Raw genomic sequence first — 22,929 nt, 5'->3', positions numbered from 1 at the left:
GAATTAGAGACATAACACAAGCGATTGTGTGCTATGGATGTCATACAGATTTATGCAGTACACTGTCACCTGTAGGGTACCCTGCTGCTAAGCAGGTATGAGTCTAGCCAAGTTTTGGCCTAGTGGGACTACTCAAAAAGCCAGGTCTTTTGCTTCAATTCAAGAAGTGATGAGGAGCCTCTTATGTGTAGCGGCTGGTCTTTCTATGCAGCAATGTAGGAGAAGGCTCGACTGCATGAGTGCGATGTGTGCAAGTAGGAGTCCAGACGAGCAGAGATGTCTGGAAGGTTTGTGAAAGCAGATGAGACTGTTTAGGTGAGGGTGAGGAATTTGAGTTGTGCTCATTTGTGTATGGAGAGCTAATGGAGCTCCTTCAGGTGTGATGTGATGAGAGTGTGCTACATGGTAGGTTAAGAGTGATTTCTTGCTGCTGAGTTCTGAATGACCTGCAGCTTTTTGGTGATCCCGACATAGAGAGTATTCCTGTAGTCCAGTTTCTTATGATGAGGGCATGTGTTATGGTTTTCCGGGAGCTAATTGGGAGCCATTTCAGAATCTTCCTCAGTAACTTGATGGTATGGAAGCATTAATTGGTGACAGCATTGACCCAGGCGGTCATATCACATTTGTTGTTGATGACAATCCCAAGGTTCTTGGCTTGAATTGTGGGGGTGGATGTCTGTCCTAGCTCTGTTGGCCAGCAGGTGGAATCCCACGGTGAAGTGCTCCTCCTGAAGATCACAATTTCGGTGTTGACTGTGTTCAACTTCATACAGTTGATCTTCACCCAGTGGGTGATTTCAGTCATGGTGACATTGAATGTGGTCTGGGTACTGGGCATCTTATCTGCAACTAAGAGAGTGAGCTGTGTGTCGTCAGTGTAGGAGAGGACGTTGATGTGGTGAGAGCTGAATATGCTGGCTAGAGGAATCATGCATGAGTTATAAGGTCGGGCTCAGGGAGATTTCTTGCAGAACTCCACAGATGAGGTTTCAGGCCTCCAGGGTGTATGGTGACAGACTAACAGACTGGGTTCTTCCAGTCAGGAAGGAGCAGATCCATTGGAGTTTGTCTCCCTGAATTCCAATCTTGTGTAGGCTTTGTATGATGATGGGGTGGGAGACTTTGTCAAAGGCTGTATATAGGTCCAGGAGGATATGCAAAGATGTACATGTGCCTGAAAGATGGCACAGTGAGGGATGAATAGCAGTAGCACTTGCATGTGTTCTTGAGGAAGTACTTGTGTCTGAGAGATGGTATAGTGCTAGGATGAACAACATGAGCAGTTGCGTGTGCGTGCTAAGATATCTATGTGCCTGCGGGAAGGTACATAGCTAGCGCATGATGATGCATGAGCACCCTGTATCTGTGTGCCTGGAAAGACGTACAGTATGTTAGAGATTGTACGCAGTATGTGTGCACACAGAAGTATGTGTGAGCTTTTGAAAGGCACAGTACACAGGAGACACTGGGTTCTGTTTTGGGAGACCCAGGCCTTACTGGAGGAACAGGGAGAGGTGGAGGTTCCCCCAAACAGATTTGTGTGTTGCTGCTTTTCTGAGAGCTGGGTTGGACACACACAAAAGGAATAAAGAAACATGCTCTTCTGTAGACTTCAACAGGAGCTCTTTGATTGTAAAAGGAGGTCACGGGTCAAAGGGACTTAGGCAGATCTGAGGAAGATGGGGCTGATAAGAAAATCATAAAGCGTGGGGCTGGAGCCCTTTAGTAACCTTTTGAAGCACGAGGCTGACATCTAGCTGTGAACCTCTTGTCACTCCTTTGTCCTGTGTTTGGGGCTCTCTGAAGGAAGAGCACAACAAATGAGTGGGCACTTAAAAAAGAGCAACCCCTGGAGCACGAACCTCAAATACAGAGACACTAAATAATAAGTATGTCTGGAAATGGTCTATAAAATGGGGAACTTGAGACTCCCTAATTGTCAAGCATGAGGTGTGTCTGCCTTGAAGTGGGGACTAAGGGTCTGCTACTCTCCCATGCTGGGTGAGGGGTGAACATGAACACTCACCTGGCGCCTGTAGCACCAGCTTCTGCCTGACCCAAGATCAGTGGGTCCTGTTAGATGAAGAAGATCGCTGGAAGGGAATTCCAGTGGGGATCCTGTTGTGTGGATGCTGGTAGCGGAGTGTGAGATTCTGGCATGTCTTGCCACACCGATTGGGCTTCCAGCCCATGTGCCAAAGTATGTAACCCCCTTGCCAAGTGGAGACCTTGGTGAAGAATAAGGGTTACTGCCTTTGTCGCTGAACTCTGAAAGACGTAGGGCCGTTGCCTTATACAGCGACGTGACCTGAAGAGGGCCATCAAGTTGCTCATGCTGCCCACAACTCCCATTTGTCAGGTGGAATCTGAGGTGAAGAGAGTGGGACATCGCCCTATTTGTGCTACTTCGAAGCTACCTGCGTGTCAGGAACAAGGGGCTTTGAGGAGGAAGAGGGCTGTCACCCTCACCCTACATGCAGATGAGAAGACACTGCAGGCTGTGACCCATAGGGTGTGAGAGCAGCAACTTGAACTCCCCTGTCTGGGAGCATCAGAGACCTGCCCTCAGGTCCTAGGAGAGATACACTGCATCAGAGGTGCGCCTAGGACGGCTGCCACCATGACCGCAGTTTCCCCGCTGACTGGGCACAGCTGGGCTGTCTAAGGCACCAGGGGCACTCTGAATCACTACTTTACAAGAGTGGTAAAAATTGACAAACCGGCTGGTGGGCCCTGAGGAACTTGTGAACTGATGCACTCCAGCATCGGGACTCGGGGATCTTGCTAAGGAGCCCACATAGAACTTTTGAGGCTTGAATGCATTAATGGGCAGTAGGTTGAATTTCCCCACACATAAATGGGGAATAATCATCAGTCACAAACAGGGAAGTGGGACTGGAAAGCTGACTCTGGTAATGCTAGGTGGCTTATCTCTATATTTTGTTAGCAGTGTGTTGTACTGTACTTTGTGTTAGTAGATAAACTGTCCTTTTTACATAAAATCACATATTTGACTGGACAAACATTAATTGTGTTTGCTGGATGTTATATTAATTGTGAGTCTGTGCTTTTACACCTTCCTTCTTCCAGAGAAGCCTTGGTCTGCTTGACCCATGCTACCACGGAGAGTCAAGTGCTGAAGGTGTACTTGGCCTGGTTGCTCAGAGCCTATTGAAGCCTGGCCCCAGGACATCAGGAGTAACAGGCTTCAACCACCACAGTTCAGCCCAGTAATTCCTGCATGCAGTGTGCCACTCTGAAAGGAGTTCTGACACCAGAATGTAATAACCCTTACCTTTTTTACACTAGAATGAAAGATGTCCTTGCGATCGTAATGGAAAGTTTCAAATCTGTTAAGGACACAGAGGCTAGGATTATGCTTTACTTCCTTTGCTTTATTTCTTACAGCAGCCATTTCATTAAACCTTAAGTAAAAACTACGAAACCCGTGAACCCCTGAGAATTGATCAAAACAACATCTAGTCAAGTACAACCGTTCCAGTCAGGTATAAGCAGTCCCAATTTAGTATATTAACTTTGTTGCCACTGCCTCTTTCGTTGCGTAAGTCATGCCACGGCATGGTCATCACGGTTCCGGTTTCCCAGCTTCAGTCCCCAGCAAAGAGAAAGCCATCAGCAAAAGGATCTCAAACAGGTCAAATACCTGTACCAGAAATCATAGTCCTCAGCATAAACATCACTAAGAAAACAGCAAAGTAAGACATCCAATAGATTAGCAGAATTAACTAATACCTACCAGTCACGTGGAGGGTTCTGCGGATAATCCTGTAGGGTGTTAAAATCCTCGCCTCTGTGTCTTTAATAGAATTGAAACTTTCTGTTTCGATACCTAGGAATTTTTTCATTCTGTCAGGACTGTAGGAGAGGATTATGCTGGTCCAAGGCTTGCTCACTACCAAATGAGCCAAAACCAGCACTGACTTAAAGTAGAACCTGTTAAAGGTAGTGTCTGAGGACCCATCTGCTGCATTCATGATATGCTCCAAGCAGGCACCCAGGCTGAATGCCTTCAAAGCACTTGCCCATCGAGCAGAAGGCACCTTATGGTTAATGCTGTCCTTCTGAATGACCCAGGACACCCACCAGGCTGTGGTGAGGGAAGAGACCACCCTATGTGGTTTACACAGTGCTCAAATAAGCTGTTGCTAACCTGGCAGTCAGAACTCGTTGGACATCTCTTCATGTGCCTTAAGGCATTGCACCACACACAACTTAGGAGAATCCAGGAAGGCAGGGTAAGAGATAACCCTGGTTTTGGACACCCCGGAGGAAGAAAAAGTTCAATGTGTAATATCTAGGACCCAAACATGTTAGACCTGTTTACAGGAAACCAGGCAGAACAGCATTGCTAATTTCTCTGAAAGTTTTTTCCGAGATAAAAATCTGTTAGGTTGCCAAGACAAAAATAAGTTAAGCACTTGGTTGACATCCCAGAGCGCCGAATAGCGCTGTTCTTGGGGAAGGGACAGGTGGATCCCCATAAGAAGTTGACATACAAAGGGGTGCTCTCCCTCGGGGGGGGTCCACCAGGACATGCCCTGCCGATATAGCAGAGCAGTAGGTATTGATGAAGCGATATGCCAAGCCTTCTGCCACCAGACTAGCTAGGAAATTGAGCACCTGTACTACTTCTACGACCACAAGACCACACCCCATTGCAGACACTAACGTGTCCATTGCGTCCATGACAATCTGTATTGCTTAACTGTACTCTCTGCGCAAGCTCTGGATAAGAGGACCTTAGCGTGTATTGAAAGGCCTGGGACTGACCATCGTTTCCTGTAATCCACCACGCCATAAGGCACAAGGAACCCTCCAGCACCAGTCGGTGCAGAATCTGGTCCAGATTAAGAAGAAGGTTCTAGAACAGGGGGAGGTGGAATGGAAAATCCCAAGAAAGTTCCAGAAGAACCAGAAACCAGACTTGTGATCTCTAAATGGGTGTGATCATCACCACTTCTGCACACTGCCGCCTGATCTGTGCCGATTTCCAAGCGATCATTGCAAACGGTGGAAAAAGCATAACCCTTCACCTGATTCCTATCTTATAGAAATGCGTCTGTCGCCACTGCTTGCAGATCCGGCTCCCAACTGAAGCACCTGGGCAGCTGATTGCCCAGCCAGAACACAAACCGGTCCACTGAGAACAACCCCCTTTGTTCCTACAATGTGGCAAAGACATCCTGATGAAGCTTCCAAAGGCTGTAAATCCTGTAAGTGATGGGAGTGCCAATCTGCTACCTGATTAGTTTGGCCGGGAAGATACTCTGCTGTGACCCAGACCTGATGGGCCATGCAATATTACCAACATTTGATTGCTAGGCTGGATAAACCTTGGAGTGAATGCTTGCCAAATGATTGATATATCAGACCACCAATATGTTGTCCATCTTGAAGAGAACACATGACTGAATCCTGTCTTTGGTTGTTGTGAGTAAGTGAGCCCCTTCCGCAGATGAGAGGTTTTAACCCTCTGAAGGGCTTGGTAGTAGAGGGGTCCCGGAAAGATGGCTTGGATGGATGATGAGAGGAGTCCTACCAAGCGTGCAGTCTGACGCATCGAGGTTGCCTGGCTTGCCTAGGGTTCTCTGCAACTTGTACTGGATCTTTATCACTTTCAAAGACAGAAGGCTCAGGGACGCTGTGGTAGAGTCTATCACAAAACCCAGGGAGGTGGGACTTTCTTTCATTTGTCACACAACCTAGACTTTCCAGGAGGTTGACTATTTGCAGCTGGAGCGGGCACTGAGCCATTATCAGCATGTTGTCCAGATAATGAGTTGCATACCCTGCGCCTGAAGCTGTTCCTCGACCAGTTTGAGAACCTTTGTGAAGTACCAGGGGGCAGAGGAGAGCCCAAAGGGCAGAGTGGAGAGCTCAAATGTTTTGATAACTCCAAACAAATTGGAAGAACCTCCAGTGAGGCTGGAAGATTTGAACCAACAGGTGTGCATCTGTGAGATCCAAACGGACCATCCAGTCAGCTGGACGCAGCACGTCCCGCAGGAGGTGGTTGCCTACCATCTTGAAGTGGTGGAACTCCAGAAGTTTGATAACTGGGTGTTGGTCCCCATCGCTTTTGTCCACCAGAAAAAGGTTGCTGATAAACCTCTGATAAACCTGCAGGGGTGGATAATCATTGAGTGTGTAGCCCCTTTTTCAAGGATTGAGGTGACATCTGCATCTAAGAGCGAGGTCTCCTGAAGCAAGAGCTGTAGCGGTCGTGGACAGGAGATTTGTATTTGAAAACCCTGACCAGTCTGCAAGACCCATGCATCTGTTGTGATTGATCTCCATTCATGGAAAAATGTGCCAGCCTGCCTTCACTTTTAGAAGGAAAGAAGGGTGAACACTCATCAGAATAGGAGGAAGAGGTGTTTCCCTTGAATCCTCTGCCTCAGAAATGTTGGCCTCTGGTTGGATAAACGTTGATGAAGTGGACCTGGTTTTGTTAATAGCTTCTCCTGGCGCCTTGTCCTCTGGATAGTAGGAGGAAACCCTGCAAGCCGGGCTGGCCGGGCAACCCCTGCAAGCCCTGCCCCTTGGAAAACATGAGATGTAAAAACTCTTTTAAGGGATGACTGGGCCTTGTCCAAGGAGGTGAAGATGTTCGCAGACTTGTCCAGTTCCTCAGTACCCCTGGGCCACTGCCCCCACCTCAGAGGTTTCGAGGTCTCCAAGCTTTGGGTCCACCTTAATCAGCAAGGAGTGGCGATGCTCTCTTGGCATTGCCCAGAAAAATGACGGAGCATTGCATCAATCCAGACAGTACCTCAGGAGAAATAAGGGAACCCAAAGACTTGCCATCCTTCGCCATGTCCACAGTTTGTCACATGGCCAGTGGCATCGAACAGCTTATTCTGACAGACCTGTGCCCTTTTTAGGGTCTTTCATGAATATTGCCATGAATGTGGCTGCTCTTGGATCTATGTGTGGGGTCAGGGCAACCTTGCCCTCTAAAGCAGGGTGGGGACATTCAGCCCATAAGCAGCTGCAAGCCTCTTTCTCAAGTGGTTTCGGCAGGTGGCCTGCCACATAGTTCACAACCTTTTCGGCCGAGCCCACTCAGAAGACCAGGGGTGGAGGATATCATTGGGGTCTAGCGTGTTCAACCTCATATCTAGGGCAGAGGAATCAGTGGGAGACGATGGAAAGGAGAACACCGCAGCCTGGAAGGTCCCGCCTCCTTATCCAAGTCCACGGGAGACTCATCATCCTGAGGTGAAACTGGCTGCATGGCAGGCTGGGATGGGTTGAGGGACCTGGACCAGGAAAGCTTGTTTTAGTCATGAGAAAGCATCATGATCCATGCCATCCTTCCGGGAATGTTTTCCTGGCAATTCATCCGTCCCTAGTGAAGGTTGGAAGGGACCCGAAGGTCCAGAGGACCCTTGGGTCTCTTGGTCTGACCTGGGGACCCTGGCGCACTCATGCACAATTTGCCTCACAAGGTGTTGTTCTAAGGGCCCATGGCCTCTGTGGCAACTCTATAAATAGGGCATTTATTGCCTCATAAAACTCATCATCCCAGGGCAGGAAAGTTAAGGAGTCCCCCTCCACTTTATTGCTACCAGAGGCTTCCATGTAGCACACAACAGGTAAATCAAACAAGGCAGGTGGTGTGCGCTGCACAACAGTAGTAAAGCAGGTATGGACAGACAAAGCACTGCTCTCAACAGGTAAAACAAAGCTGGTCAGGCGGAGCTCTGCAATTTAATGTTGACAGACAGAGTGCTGCACTTCCACACAGGTATGTATTATATGAGCCAGCAGAGCGCTGAGAATTTGGAGCTGGGGTTCCAGCCAAGGGATTACAGGTGGGCTAAGCCGCACTATATGTGGATCCAAGCCTGATATCTCCCCCACCCCCTTTCCCCACCGCCCGATCTGAGTCTATGGGTGAAAAGAGCAACCTAGGAGCATGTGTCTCCAAGAGTGGCCGGCGTGGCCACTGGTGAAAATACAGACTCCAAGGGCAGCAGATACAAACACACACTCCTTCATACTGGAAACACAGCATCAGGTTAGGAATTTTGAAACAAATACAGACAGCAGGTCTACGGGGCGTCCCTGTCCAGGCCAAGACTCAATTATGAACTCAAAAGTCGCGCATTGCGTTGTGGTCTGCTGGTTGCTCAGAGAAGGATGTCGTGTTGGCTCTCATTGTACTAATGAGACTGCTGGATTTGGGTGGCAGCATCAGCTCACTGTGGGGAACTGAGTCCAATCCCACACTGTGTGACAACTGTCGGCCTAACCCTGCTGGCCAGCTAGCAGTACCTCACCTGTTCCCAAGAGCAGAGGTGATTTGTGGCAGCCATGCGCATGACATTCTGATTTCGCAGGGAAATAATAGTGGAATAGATCTTACCCTTTTCTCTGTTACATTCGTCTCACAGATGCAAAGACAAACAGAAGCAGGACTTGGTTCAATTAATTTTATTTTATTGCACTGCAATAATAAGGATAATGAAACATGATAATAGCAATGCAGTGACAAAACATAGTAAAAGTCCCACCATAGTGTCACAGTGCTAAGTGCCAGAATTCCTACCTACACCACTAAGGTGCTATACTAGAGCACAGCAGTGTTAGCCATAATCCGCCCTTTAGGACCCCTGGAAAGGCACCATCCACCATACCTGAATATGGTACCAAAGAGGGCTGTTGGTCCACTGAGAATCTTCTCCCATGTAGGTGGAAAAGATGTTTAGTCTCAGCAGACAGCTGCAATGAAGCAACAGCATGCGGTGGCAACTTCTTGCTGAAATTTCCCACTAACGTATAGGGGGCAAAGAGATGTTTTATAATAAAACAGGTGGTGTTCTAAGAAAACTACCCTAATGTAAAAACACATGTTTCCTTGAAATTATAGGGAATGTGATGGTCTACTTTGTACCAAAAACATTATCGTGTACAGCCTTGAGCAAGCACAAAGTGAAGATGTTGTGCTAAGAAATGAAAACAGTTTCTAGGCTAAAATTGTAATAGATAAAAGAATGAAAAACATCACCGCAGAATAAAGCTTCTGTAAAATAATAAAATTAATTGCTTCTAGGCCAAAAGGCACAGGCTGCAGGCCTATCTCTACTCCCCTTCCCTGCAAAGTTCATAGAGAAGATAGTAAACATACAACTGTCTTGCCTCCTAGAAGACAACAACATACTCAACGTCTCCCAGTCTGGATTCCGCAAAAACCACAGCACCGAGACTGCCCTCATCGCCTGTACAGACGACATCAGGACCAGATTGGACAAGGGCGAAACCGTCACCCTCATCCTCCTAGACCAATCCACAGCTTTCAACACTGTATGCCACCAAACCCTTCGCACACGCCTCTTCGACGCATGAGTTCACCACAAAGCGCTGGACTGGCTCACCTCATTCCGCTCCGAAAGAACCCAAAGAGTTCGCCTTCCTCCTTTCCGGTCTACAGCCACCAAGACCATCTGTGGGGTCCCCCAAGGATCCTCCCTCAGCCCCACCCTTTTCAATATCTACATGACTCCACTCGCCAACATCATCCGCCTCCACGGCCTCACCATCATTTCATACGCTGACGACACCCAGCTCATCATCTCCCTCACGAGGAACCCATCTACCGCCAAGAATAACCTACACGCCGGATTCCTCGCCATCGCTAACTGGATGACAGCAAGCCACCTCAAATTGAACTCAGAAAAAAACAAGATCATCATCTTCGGTCCCAACAAGACAGCATGGAACGACTCTTGGTGGCCCACCACCCTTGGACCACCCCCAACACCCACCACCCACGCACGCAATCTCGGCATCATACTGGACTCCTCTCTCTCCATGACTCAGTAAATCAACGCCATATCATCCTCCTGCTTCAACACCATCCGCATGCTACACAAGACTTTCAAATAGATTCCTTTAGAAACAAGAAGAACGGTCACCCACACCCTCATAAGCAGCGGACTGGACTACGGCAACGCCCTCTATGCAGGGACCACAGCCAAGCTTCAGAGAAAACTCCAGCGCATCCAGAACGCAGCCGCAGATCTCATCCTCAACCTCCCTCGCCACAGACACATCTCCGCCCACCTCAGATCCCTACACTGGCTGCCCATCAACAAAAGGATCATTTTCAAAATCCTTGTCCACGCTCACAAAGCCCTCCACGACACCGGACTGGCGTACCTCAACGAACAAATCAAGTTCCACAAACCAACTCGACAGCTCTGCTCCGCCGACCTCACCCTCGCTACAGTCCCCCGCATCCAACGCACCACCTCCGGTGGCAAATCCTTCTCCCACCTCGCCGCCAAAACTGGAACTCCCTCCCCACCAACCTACACAAGACCCAGGACCTCCTAACCTTCAGAAAGCACCTAAAAACATGGCTTTGCGAGCAAGTAATCCTAACCCCCCCACCCCACCCCTAGTGCCTTGAGACCTTACCAGGTGAGTTGTGCGCTTAAGAAATTTGTTTTGATTGATTGATTGATGGCTAAAATAACACACCCATAAAATTATGCTAAAATAACCTCACAACACAACACCCTCCCCTTGTCGGTTTAAAGTGTAGAGGCCAGCAAAAATGTTCTATGTTAAAAAATAAACTAAAATATGTACATGAATGTCCAAGTTGACAAGCAAAACATACTGAAGCAAACTGTCAATTTAGAATTTAGCAGTCTTGTGAAAAAGCCAAATTTCAACGTTATATCAAAAGTGAATGTCATTTTGAAAATCGCCAATTATATCCTTGACCATTGAATCAAGGAAAGATTCCACTTCGGCAGGTGCTAATTGTACCAAATCGGTGCCAAGGAAAACCAAAGAGCACTTGTGTTCCAAAGTCTCAGCTCCGGCAAATGCGGTAGCATTCCATGTAGTGCCAGATATTAAAGTTCCACAAGCCACATGATCCACAAAGGGCGGCTCATAGGAGGCTTCCGGTAGCAAACACACCCTTAACGTACATGTGTGGTAACGGGCCCTCAGCAGGAACATCAACAGATTAGCATACAATGAACGTAAGCACCACGTAGAAAGACACAGTTTAAGTCGACATTCAGTCTTCAAAAAGGCACCAAAGGCAACAAAACATGGGCTGCACACAGTCCACCACCGGTTTAACCAACAAAGACGAGTTGCACTCTAGTTCTTCAAGGAGTGGTGTTACGAAATACTGCATCATGGATTCACAACACAGTTGCGCTGGTAGAAGCACCATCAGTCCTCCTTGCTGAGAGGGGGTAGCCATTGCGAATATAAAATAGCAACAGCAAAATGCCACCAGTTAAGGCCAAAGTAGTTGGGAATCCCCCCAGATTGCCTGAAAATACTTAGTGTATGGCTATGCCAAATAGAGAAGAAAAGCTGAGCAGCCTTAAAAATGTTTACAATCACAGCAGTATTGGATGCATTTAAAGTCCATCCCACAAGTTCACTGAAGTGTCTCGGAAAGTTTATTTAAAAGGGACTGCATCTCTGCAGATGACCTTGCTACCTGAAGCCCATAAGTCTCATGGGCACATGTCAGCGCTACATGCCTCTGAAACAATAGAGCTTTTAGTCTGCTTAGCTTGTCAAAATTTACATTAGAAGTAGCAATATGAGGCCAAATGTCTGCTACTTTCGTCTGTTGAAGGGATGTGGGTGGTGAGCACGTTACCACAACAAGTAACAAGACCAAAACTACATAGGCAATTCCGTCTCACATTCCAAAACAGCTCTCACTGTTTAGCCCATTACTTCCATTTGAGAGCACCTGGAACGATGGTTGAAGCAAAGGGGACAGGAAATCCCTTCAGATAACAAGCCAAATTTGCAGCAGAAGCATTACATGCTCCATGCAAGGACAACTGTTTGCAAACCATTGAATGGCTCACATAGGTCTCGCATTCGCTGCGGCCAAGAAAGACCTATTTCGTGGCGTTGAAACATTTGCATGAGAAGGGTAGCTCCTACACCTCATGAATGTATCTATCTCCTAGCCTTTCATATCTACCTACAGGGGTGGATTTCAACCAAGATGTGAATTGGAGTGTTGAAATAGGCAGATTGATAACCCCATGAATTAACCAGGCTACAGATGGAATTTCTGCCACAATAAAAGGCAACTTTTCTAACTTTTTGATGTTGAACATATGTAGGAAAGTACCTTATTTTTGGCATGGTTACCCCCACTTTTTTCCTGCTGTCAGTGTGTTCACTGGGATCCCGCTAGCCAGGACCCCAGTGACTGTACTCTCTCCCTCTAAATTTGGTTGTCCTTGACTTGTACACCCCTGAATTGGCATACTGGTGCCCCAATGTAAGTCCCTAGTATATGGTACCTGGGTACCCAGGGCATTGGGGCACCAGGGGTTCCACATGTGCTGCAGCATGTATTGTGCCATCCATTGGAGCCCATGCAAAATGTGTCTGCAGGTCTGCCATTTCAGCCTGTGGGAAAAGGTGCATGCACCCTTTTCACTACAGGTCACTGCACCAGGTCACTATAAGTCACCCCTATGGCAGGCACTCCTAGCCCAGAGGGCAGGGTGCAAGTACCTGTGTGTGAGGGCCCCCCTGGATGAGCAGAGGTGCTGCCACCTCTACAGGTGAGATACACTCCGCTGGACTTCGTGAGTTCGGGAAAGCCATTTCACCTGTGCACAGGACAGAGGATTCCCAGCTTTGTTCCTACCACTTTGCACCTTTTTCCGGGGCACCCAAGGGAGCATCTGAGTGGTCAGGTCAGGTAGGTGACATCACAGCCCCCTCCTGATAGGTAGTCATTCTTCTAGGTTACCAGTCCCCCTTCCTGGGCTATTTATGGTCTCCCTCCATGTGGGTCCTCAGATTCGACATGCAAGATTCCAGCAGGACTCCTCTGCATCGTTTCATCTTCTGGCCACTGGGTCTGCAACTGCACCCTCTAGGAACCAACAATCTGCAACGACTCCGCCTTGCAACATTGTTTCTCCGGCTCCATCCAGCAACTACAATATTTCCCGGGCTGTGCATCCTCCGAGGGGCAACAAGTCTTCAGCCTGCACAAGAAATAAGAAGGAATCTCCCTTGGAGTGAAGGAGTCACTCCCCTGCATCTGCAGGCACCAACTGCAACGACAACAGGCTGTGTGGATCCTCTCTCCTCCGGAACTGCATGGATCCTGCATCACAGGTGGTGGTCTAGAGTGGGCCCCTTGCTCCTCTGTATAAGCTTTCCAACTTGGGAGACGGTGAGCCCTTGCCTCTCCTTGCAGGACAGTACCCCTATGCACCGCTAGTCTTGCAGCTACCACAGCTTGTTGGCTCTTCTTCTAAGGGATCTTCAGGCTCTGTGTGGCCCTGGCCTCCAGTGCTCTTCCCTGTGACGCAGTCTCCTGCCTATTGCTCCATCGAGGTGAGATGCCTCTTCATGTGTGCAGAGTGGGACTCACTGCGACTCCTGTGTTTGCTGCCTGTGACTTGTCTGTGGGAGCTGAATCCGCGTCTTCTGACTCTCCTCACTGCTGAGTCCCACCGGACCTTCCTGGTCTCCAGCAGCTCTGACAATCTTCATCTGTGTCTTTTGCTTTTGCCAAGGCTTGTTGGAGGTTCTTCCACACCACTGACTGACTGCAACTCTTCTTCCAGCATTGGACATGAACTGCATCAGTCCTGGAACTCTTCTCCTGCTCCTGTGCTGCATAGCCAACACTTTTGACTCCACTGTCGACCTGGTCCTGCATCTTCAGAAGGGTGGGTAGTGGCTTCTGCCACAACCGGACACTCCAACTTGAACTGGACTTGGTCACCTTCCTCTGCAGGTCCTGCTCTGTCAGGATCCACCTTCTGTTCTCTGCACTGTTGCTTGGGTCTTGCACAGTCTATTTCCAAAGATTACCTGTGGGTTTTGGGAAGGACAAGGAACTTACCTATTCTCTCTCATGGTAACTGGGGGGGCACTCTGGTGTTTACCTTTTGGGGTTCCTAGTTCCTCCAGCACCCCTCTACAGATCCCACTCCTTGGGTGGGGGACTGACTCTCGCATTACATTTACTTAGTATATGGTTTGGTCTCCCCATAGAGTCTCCAGTGCATTCTGCTGTTTCACTGTTTTCTATTGCTTTCTATACCAACTCCTAACTTCTAATGTGTATATAATAGTGTTTACTAACCTGCTAATAGAGTATTGCCTATACATTATTTTAAAACTTGTGTTACAATAATAAAGTACCTTTGTTTTTGTAACACTGTGTGGTTCTTCCATGTGTATAAGTGCTGTGTGACTATAATGGTATTGTGTAAGCTTTGTATGTACAGTTATTGAGAAACATATATAGTTCCATGTACAAATAAAATAGTTACATTTGAGACAATTTATCAGCTTACGTGGTCTTGACAGTGATTGCGTAGAAGAAGTAGATGAGTCCGTGAAAGAGTTATTGATGTCGGCAAAATATCTAGAAGCTGTTTGATGGTGTTACCTTTTGAATCTCTGAACCCATTCTGACGCCAGTAATGCAGGTATTCATTGAAGGACTGGACACAGTAGTATGAGTCACAGACTATTAACGTTAGTGTGTTCACCACAGCCTTGAGCTCTGCTAATTGTGCAGTACAATCCCCTAAGGTGTGTGTGTAAGTATTTTGTGGAAGGAATTCACCATCTGTCATGTAGCCATTAACAGCCGCGTAAGCGGTGAAGTATTGGTGTTAAGTGCCAATGGCTGGTTGGGCTGAACCATCAGTGTAAATAATTGTTTGATATAGATCAATAGGCAAAGTGTTTGCTGGTATCGGATATTCCATTTCGTATTAAATGAATTCTTCAGTTTGTAATTTTGGGTCAAAAATGTAATCTACATCAGTGGATGTCAGAGACGTTGCTCATAGGATCCATCATGGATGTGATGCTTTTGTATTTGGAACCCTGGCCTTTATAACAGCTTTAAGAGCTGGGATTGGAGACACAACAATAATGTGTTTCCCCTGATCCAGACGTCTTTTCTTTAATGACAGCCATCTGAACAGCTGTCAGAATCTTTTCTGTGGGAGCAAAGCGTTGCTCCGCTGTGGAATACAGATGTAATTTGTATGCAGTAGGGGACGGTATCACCCTCATTAATTGTTACATAGGTGAAGCCAATGGCACCAGCAATTACTCTGATGACCAAATGGGTGTTGTTGTTCCTTGTGTGTGTTTTGCTGCAAGGTTATCTTGTTGCAATGCTCTGAGAATCTGTGTTCGACTGTCCAATATTTGCTTGAAAAGTCGAGTGTATTAAATAATAATATAATAGTTTAATGCATTGTGCATAATCTGGAATGAAAGTTCTGCCTAAGTTTAAAAAGCCCATTAAGGATTGGAGCTTTTTTTATGGCATTTGGTGGTTGCAATTATGTGCATTTTTCTAGAAAGTGGGGAGCTAGGCTCTTTCCTTCATCTGATAACTCGTATCCCAAAATAGGACACTGAGCAAAGCAATTTTTGTTTTCCTAAAGTTAAATTTGTAGCTGAATTAGGCAAATCCCACAATAATGCGGGCCACCCATCTAATATAGACTAGACCTCGTTGGACAACACTTTTTCGTACTGTTGCTGCCGGATACTCTAGGTTCTAGACTTACCATGGTCTGTTGCATCAGGGACTACCTTTTACCTTGATGCATGAACAAGTGACTGATCTCATATCCACCTACTGTTACACTTTGTAATATAGAGATACACGCTGTTTTGGTTTTTCCAACTTGGAATTCGCTTACCCAACTAGCCTTGAAAAAGTCACCTGTTGTGACGAAACACGTGTTGGCTGTGATTGTGGAACGAAACTCATCCTGCCACTTTGATGTCCATATTTACAAATAAAAGGAACCTACCACAGCCAAACTCATGTGGATGACTTGTTGATTATGAACTATTTTGGAGTGCTGTGGTATCTTTGAAAAACACCAGTCTTAGATGTTGAACAAGATCATCATGCGTAAGGTAAATATCATCTGCATAGGACTACGCCTCCGGGGCCTCCTGTGAGCCTAAAGCGCTAAATGTGGTAAGATCCCTACTTTCATGTGCTATAGTTTGGCAGAAGAAGCCGTTGAATATATCCAACATTGTTTTGTATTTTCCGCGCACTATATTGTTAACGAGTGCTGTGCTATGTATATTTTGGACAGCAGATGTACGTCTATGACTGTTTAAATGTCTGCAATCTTAGACTATTCTATGTAAATGGTCTGGTTTAGCAACAGGAAATAGGGGAGGGGATTATTCATTGGTCCGACGCAGGGCTCAATTGTGTGAGAATCTCTCTTACAGGAGTTTAAGCCTCATGCTTAATAGGATATTGAGGTTGAGACTGTGGATGGGACGTAATTGGTATTATGTGGTAGGAAGAATCTTTATCCTACCCAACAAGATTGCGATGCAGCACGGGGCTAATGCCAGTGCGCAATCAAATGCTTACGGCTCTCTTAATTCTACAGGAACCAAGGGTGAGAAAGCAGGCTTAATGATCTCCCCCCCCCCCCCCTTGGGACATCACGGACAAATTCTGGCAGCCAATCTTTTTTTACCAATAAAATATCATAAATGCCAGTTGGTTGTTTCCAGAATATAATATCAATTGTGTGCTTGATGTCTCCCTCTAAGTGTGTTTTCATTTTATACATCCTTTTGGGAGGGGAGACGTACATGTTCGCAGTTTTGACTTCTAAAAAGTTGTCAGTTGCTTGCACCTCCAGATGCTCTTGAAGATTCCAGTGAAGTATTGTGACCTCTGCTGTGCTGTCTAGCAGAGTCAGTGCCCAGTTCCTGTTCTTCAATAAAACTCTCATCTTGCATGGCATTGCTTTAAGAAATTGCTGGCACCTTCTTTTTAAATTGTGTTTTTTGTTGTGGAAGTTTTTCTTTTTAAATTGAAACTTCTGATAAGCGTTGTGAATCTTTTTTCAGTTCACTTACTCTGTTCATTGTTCTGATCACCCACCTCTCACTACATTTATCTGGTGAGCCCTGAATGGAACGAGATTGGCGCGTATCAATATATTGATATCACTCAGGAGTTTTATATTATCCCTGTTTCTTAAGGTATAGTGTTTCTCAGGGTTAGATGCTTGTTTTTGTTTATCCCATCGTTTTTAGAACCCTCAGCTGCTTGCTTGGTAGAATCCTTATTGGATTTACTTTGTAATTGTGTTTTACTAGGTCTAGCTCCCAAACTATCCAGACATATACTTGAATAGGTTTCAGCACTAATTTTGGGCAGCTCACGTTCTTGATCCTGTAGAGGAACATCCCAGAGCTGCATGCGCACTGCCAAAGCTACTGCTTTCCCTTTAAGGTTACTTAATATTATTGAGGACAGTGTAGCAAAATTGCCCATTAATTGCATCCCCAAATCCAGGGTGCGGGGCAGCCCCATATTCATCTTGAATTTGTTTTAACACTTCAGGAAGATTGACAAGTATTGGTGTACCTTGTGTGGTAGTATAGAGCACGGGAAATGCCGTGCCCCAGGTGGTGCAGTTATCCACCTAGGGGACCCTCCCAAATGGCAAGCAAATAGTGAGAATTCTGTGTTTATCTTAGGGTCTCATATGGGGGAAACACTGCTTCCAGTGCATTTATGTTTTGAGCTAACCAAAACTGAATTTCTTCACGTTTTGCGGGTACTTTACCCATAATCGAATGCGCCGGATTAATACCTGATGTGACTGCATGGGATTGTGCTGGAGCAGCCCATGCTAGAGTAGTATTTAATGTTTGAATTACAAACTGTACTAGTAGTATATATAGTGCTACAAGCTCTATGTATAAGCGATGAACCTCAGCTACCGCCAAGGTTGCCTGTATCTGGATGTACTGTGTATGTGGGCAATTGTGGCCAGGTAGGGCTCAAAGGACCTAGCTTAACATGAAGTGTTGTATGTGGTAGGGTACCATCAAACCAGTTCTGGTGGTTTTAAAATGATAGGTATTTCTGTGTATGCGTATGCTCTGTATTGTGCAGGTGTATAATGATGAAATGTGTTAGTGCTAGTGTTCTCATCAACTGCTGGAAAATTATCCCAAGAGTAAACAAATTCTGTTCTATAATCTCGATGTGACTCAACCAGGAATGTAACAACACCTCCCTGGGCTGTGAGGACATAATTTACTATATGTTTAGTGGGGGGGGCTCTTGTTTCCTGCAATTACTATCCGTTGTGGGCTTGTCATGTTGAATGCAATTGCTTAGTGATAGGACACCAATTGGGGATTCATCCTTTTGAGGTTCAAGCTTGAACAACCTACAGTCTTAAATAGCAACTGTAGGAAAGTGCCCCTTTTGGTGTGGTTATACCCCCCACCCCAAACTGCTAACCAGGCCCGCACCATTGTCCTTTCCCTAAATTGTACCATTGTACCCACAATAGGCAACCCCCTGGCACACAGCTAAGTCCCTTGTAATATGTACTAGTGGTACCAAGGGCTCTGTGGCTAGGGAGGGTCCCTAAGGGCTGCATCATGTATTGTGCCACCCTAAGGGACACCTCACCAAGCACATGCACACTGCCACTGCAGATTGTGTGTGCTGGTGGAGACAAAAAGGTAAAGTTGACATGGCATCCCTCTTAGGGTGCCATGCCCACCAACCACTGCCTGTGGCATAGGTAAGTCACACGTCTAGCAGGCCTTACAGTTCTAAGGCAGGGTGCACTATACCACAGGTGAAGGCATAGCTGCATGAGCAATATGCCCCTCCAGTGTCTAAGTTTATTCTTAGACATTGTAAGTACAGTGTGGTCATACTAAGTACATGGGCTGGGAGTTTGTTTTTACAAACTTCACTGCTCCATGATGGCTTCATGGAAGACTGGGAAATTTGGTATCAAACCTCTCAGCACAATAAACCCACACTGATGCCAGTGTTGGATTTATTGTAAAATACACACAGAGGGCATCTTAGAGATGTCCCCTGTATTTTTACCAACCTTTTAGTGTTAGGCTGACCAGTCTGTGCCAGCCTGCCATTAACAGACAAATATGTTACCCCATGGGTGAAGGCCTTTGTGCTCTCTGGGCTCAGAAACGAAGCCTGCACTGGGTGGAAGTGCTTCACACCTTCCCCCTGCAGGAAATGCAACCCTTGGCAGTGAGCCTCAAAGGCTCAGGCCACCTGTTACAGTGCCCCAGGGCACTCCAGCCAGTGGAGATTCCCCTCCCCGGATGAAGCCCCTCCCTGCAGAATCCTCCATCTTGGTTTAGAGGACAGGGACCAATAGAGATAGGAATGTGTCCCCCTCCCCAAAGGGAAATGGTACAGGAAGGGTGTAGTCACTCTCAGGGACAGTAGCCATTGGCTACTGCCCTCTAACCCATGTATCACCCCTAAATCTAGGATTTAAGGGCACCCCTAAACCTACATGCATGCAAGGAAGTCATCCCACTACTTAGGATTTCACAAACAAGCTGGCAACTCATTACACAACCAATGCACATTGGACTCCTATTTGAAACAGAAGAAAACCATCAGCACCAACCCCTTTCCTAAAATACCCTCTAAGAATAAACCAAACCAGCCTCTACAGTCCTTCAAACAAATATCACAAGGCAGATTTATTGATTTGGTTAGAGCAAGCAGACCTTCTGATTGCCCTTCTGACCTTTGCCCACCACATATCTTCAAGAACATTCTTTTATCTATTTCTGCAACCACACCTGTAAGAAGAATCATCAATAACTCTTTAAACTACAGGAAATTTTCCTTTAGACCTGAAAAAGGCATACATACGACCGTTATTAAAGAAAACAAACCTAGACTCACAAGACCCCAACAACTACAGACCAATCACAAATGGACCTTTCCTGGGCAAACTGATAGAAAGAGCAGCATTCACCCAGATGTCACAATTCATTGAAGACAAATCTATACTTTCAGACTTCCAAACTGGATTCTACCCAGGAAGAGGCACTGAATCGGCACTCATAGCAATCTGGGATGATCTTAAAAACACAGTCAACCGCAATGGAGTTGCTGCACTACTTCTCTTGGACCTCTCAGCTACCTTTGATAGGGTTGACAATGACACCCTAATTCAAAGACTCCACAAAGCCGTCATAGAAGGGACTGCTCTCGACTGGATTACTTCCTACCTTCAGAAAATAATTATATCATCTATTCTCCCCCTTCTCGTCCAAACCCTACCTCACAAAAGCAGGGGTCCCCCAAGAAACAATCATCTCACCTTTGATTTTCAACATCTACATGATATCATTACCAGAACTGATCAATGGTTTTCATCTCACATGCTACAACTATGCAAATGACACACAAATACTACTTAAATTAGAATGCCTCCAAAGCATTGAAAACTCACTAATCTTCAGTTGCCTCACAGCCGTTGATCAGTGGATGACTTGGAGCCATCTCAAACTAAATGCCTCCAAAACAGAAATACTCATATGTGGTGACTGAAAAAATTATGACCCACTGTGCGCCTGGCCTGACGATCTTGGACCACCTCCTCAATTAGCCAAGGAAGTTAAAAACCTTGAAATCACCATGGACTCCAAGTTAACAATGAATGCCCAAGTGGACAAATTAGCACGAACAAGCTTCATCACCTTGAAGACTCTACGACGCATCTTCCCCCACCTCAGATCTCCACACAAGGTGCAGGCTACTATCTCACTTGTACTATCCAAACTGGATTATGCCTATGACCTCTACCATGGATCATCTCTATCTATCATGAAAAAATTACAATGTATTCAGAACTCCGCAGCCAGGCTACTATTACTGTAAAGCTACAAGCCCACATCTCCCCTGCCTTGAGACCACTACACTGGTTACCTGTTGCCGAAGATGCTCCTTCCAGCTGCTTTGTATCACCCACAAAGCTATACATGGAACAGGACCGCTTTTTATCAGAAACAAAATAACCAAATGAATAAGTTACTTACCTTCAGTAATGCTTTTTCTGGTGGATACAGTTACTACCTGTGGATTCCTCACCAAAAGAATTCTCCCCTCGCGCCAACCTCGACGGAAATTTCTTCTAGCTCTGCACGTCGACGATGACGTCACAATCGCCCGACTCCACGCGAACAAACATGACGTCATCCAGGCAATAAGAAGCCCTCGTCGACGTGCAGACGTCAGTTATCACCATTTTTTTACTTGCCATAGAGGCGAACAGGTTAAACCTAAAGAGTACACATTCATCCAGAATAGATGAAAATTAAAACATTTAATATAAAATTCAATAAAAACCACAGTTATGAATGCTCAATCCGAGACAGAAATAAATATATATCTATATGTACAATTCCAGTCCAAAATGTCCTTTTCACTATTTTAACTTGCAAAGGAAAAGTATATACAATGAAAACAACCATAAGCATGTGAAAGCTATATACATATATATATATATATATATATATATATATATATATATATATATATATATATATATATATATATATACAAGTCCAAGGATGCGCACCCAAAGAGATCTTGGCTTGCCAGTCAGGCAACGGGGAGGTAAGTGGGACCGTGAGGAATCCACAGGTAGTAACTGTATCCAAAAGAAAAAGCGTTACCGAAGGTAAGTAACTTATTCTTCTGATGGATACACCTACCTGTGGATTCCTCACCAAAAGAATTGAGTCCCCAAGCAGTATAACCTCCGGTGGTGGGTGCCCGAATGGTCAAACCAAGAAATCTTGCAGCACCGAGCGAGCAAAATGGCCATCCCTCTTGACCTCAGAGTCCAAACAGTAATGCTTGGCAAAAGTATGGAGGGATGCCCAGGTCGCTGCCCTGCAGATGTCAGCCACAGAAACACCTCTAGCCAAAGCTGATGAAGCTGCCTTGGTCCTGGTGGAATGAGCACGAAGCCCCACAGGTGGGTCTCTCTTCGCCAAAGAATAGCAGATCTTAATACATAGAATGACCCACCTGGATAGCGTTCTCTTGTGGACCACTCTACCTTTCCTCTTCCCCACGTATCCAACGAAGAGCTGTTCATCCTGTCTGAACTCCTTGGTCCTGGCGACGTAGAAGCTCAGTGCTCTTCGCGGATCCAGCCGATGGAGCCTCTTCTCCTCCTTGGATGGGTGAGGTGGAGGGTAAAAAGAAGAGAGAGTAATTGACTGCCCCAGGTGAAAGGGTGTAACAACCTTCGGTAGGAAAGCTCCCTTGGTCCTCAACACCACTTTGTCCTTGAAGAAGGAAAGGAATGGGGTTTCTACAGTTAGAGCCTGAAGCTCACTAACCCTTCTGGCAGATGTTAGTGCCACCAGGAAAACAGTTTTAAATACCAGGAACCGTAAAGAACAAGAGTGCATGGGTTCAAACGGGGCCCCCATACGAAAAGTTAAAACCAAATTAAGGTCCCACTGAGGCATAACGAATGGCGTGGGCGGATACTTATTAGTAAGTCCCTTTAGAAACTTTAAAACAATTGGGCGGTCATTCTGACCTTGGCGGTCCATGACCGCCATGGCGGAGTGCGGCGGAAGCACCGCCAACAGGCTGGCGGTGCTTCCTTGGCGATTCTGACCGCGGCGGTAAAGCCGCGGTCGGAAAAGGGGAGCCGGCGGTTTCCCGCCACTTTCCCGCTGGCCCAGGGAACCCGCCATGGCGGCGCTGCTTGCAGCACCGCCATGGGGATTCCAACCCCCTTACCGCCAGCCTGTTTCTGGCGGTGTCCACCGCCGGAACCAGGATGGCATGGGCAGTGCAGGGGCCCCCTAACAGGGCCCCACAAAGATTTTCACTGTCTGCTTAGCAGACAGTGAAAATCACGACGGGTGCCACCTACACCCGTCGCATCCCTTCAACTCCGCCGGATCTATTCCGAGCCGGCTTCATTGTTGAAGGAGCTGTCCCGCCGGGCCGGCTGGCGGTCGCCCGCCGGCCCAGCGGGAAAGCCGGAATGACCGTCTTTCGGCGGGAACCGCTTGGCGGGCGGCGAC

The 22,929-nt window shown here is 46.7% G+C and overlaps 1 protein-coding gene across 2 annotated transcripts in view; it reads left to right on the top strand.

Annotated features, from left to right (window-relative positions):
• Positions 1–22,929, top strand: part of ZZEF1 (zinc finger ZZ-type and EF-hand domain containing 1) — a 1,404,152-nt gene that overhangs the window by 754,181 nt on the left and 627,042 nt on the right. The gene's annotated exons all lie outside the window — the stretch shown is intronic.

Source organism: Pleurodeles waltl, chromosome 3_2, assembly GCF_031143425.1.
Source record: "Pleurodeles waltl isolate 20211129_DDA chromosome 3_2, aPleWal1.hap1.20221129, whole genome shotgun sequence".
Lineage (NCBI taxonomy): Eukaryota > Metazoa > Chordata > Amphibia > Caudata > Salamandridae > Pleurodeles > Pleurodeles waltl.
Note: the sequence above shows the minus strand (reverse complement) of the source record. Positions and strands in the feature narration are given on the sequence as shown.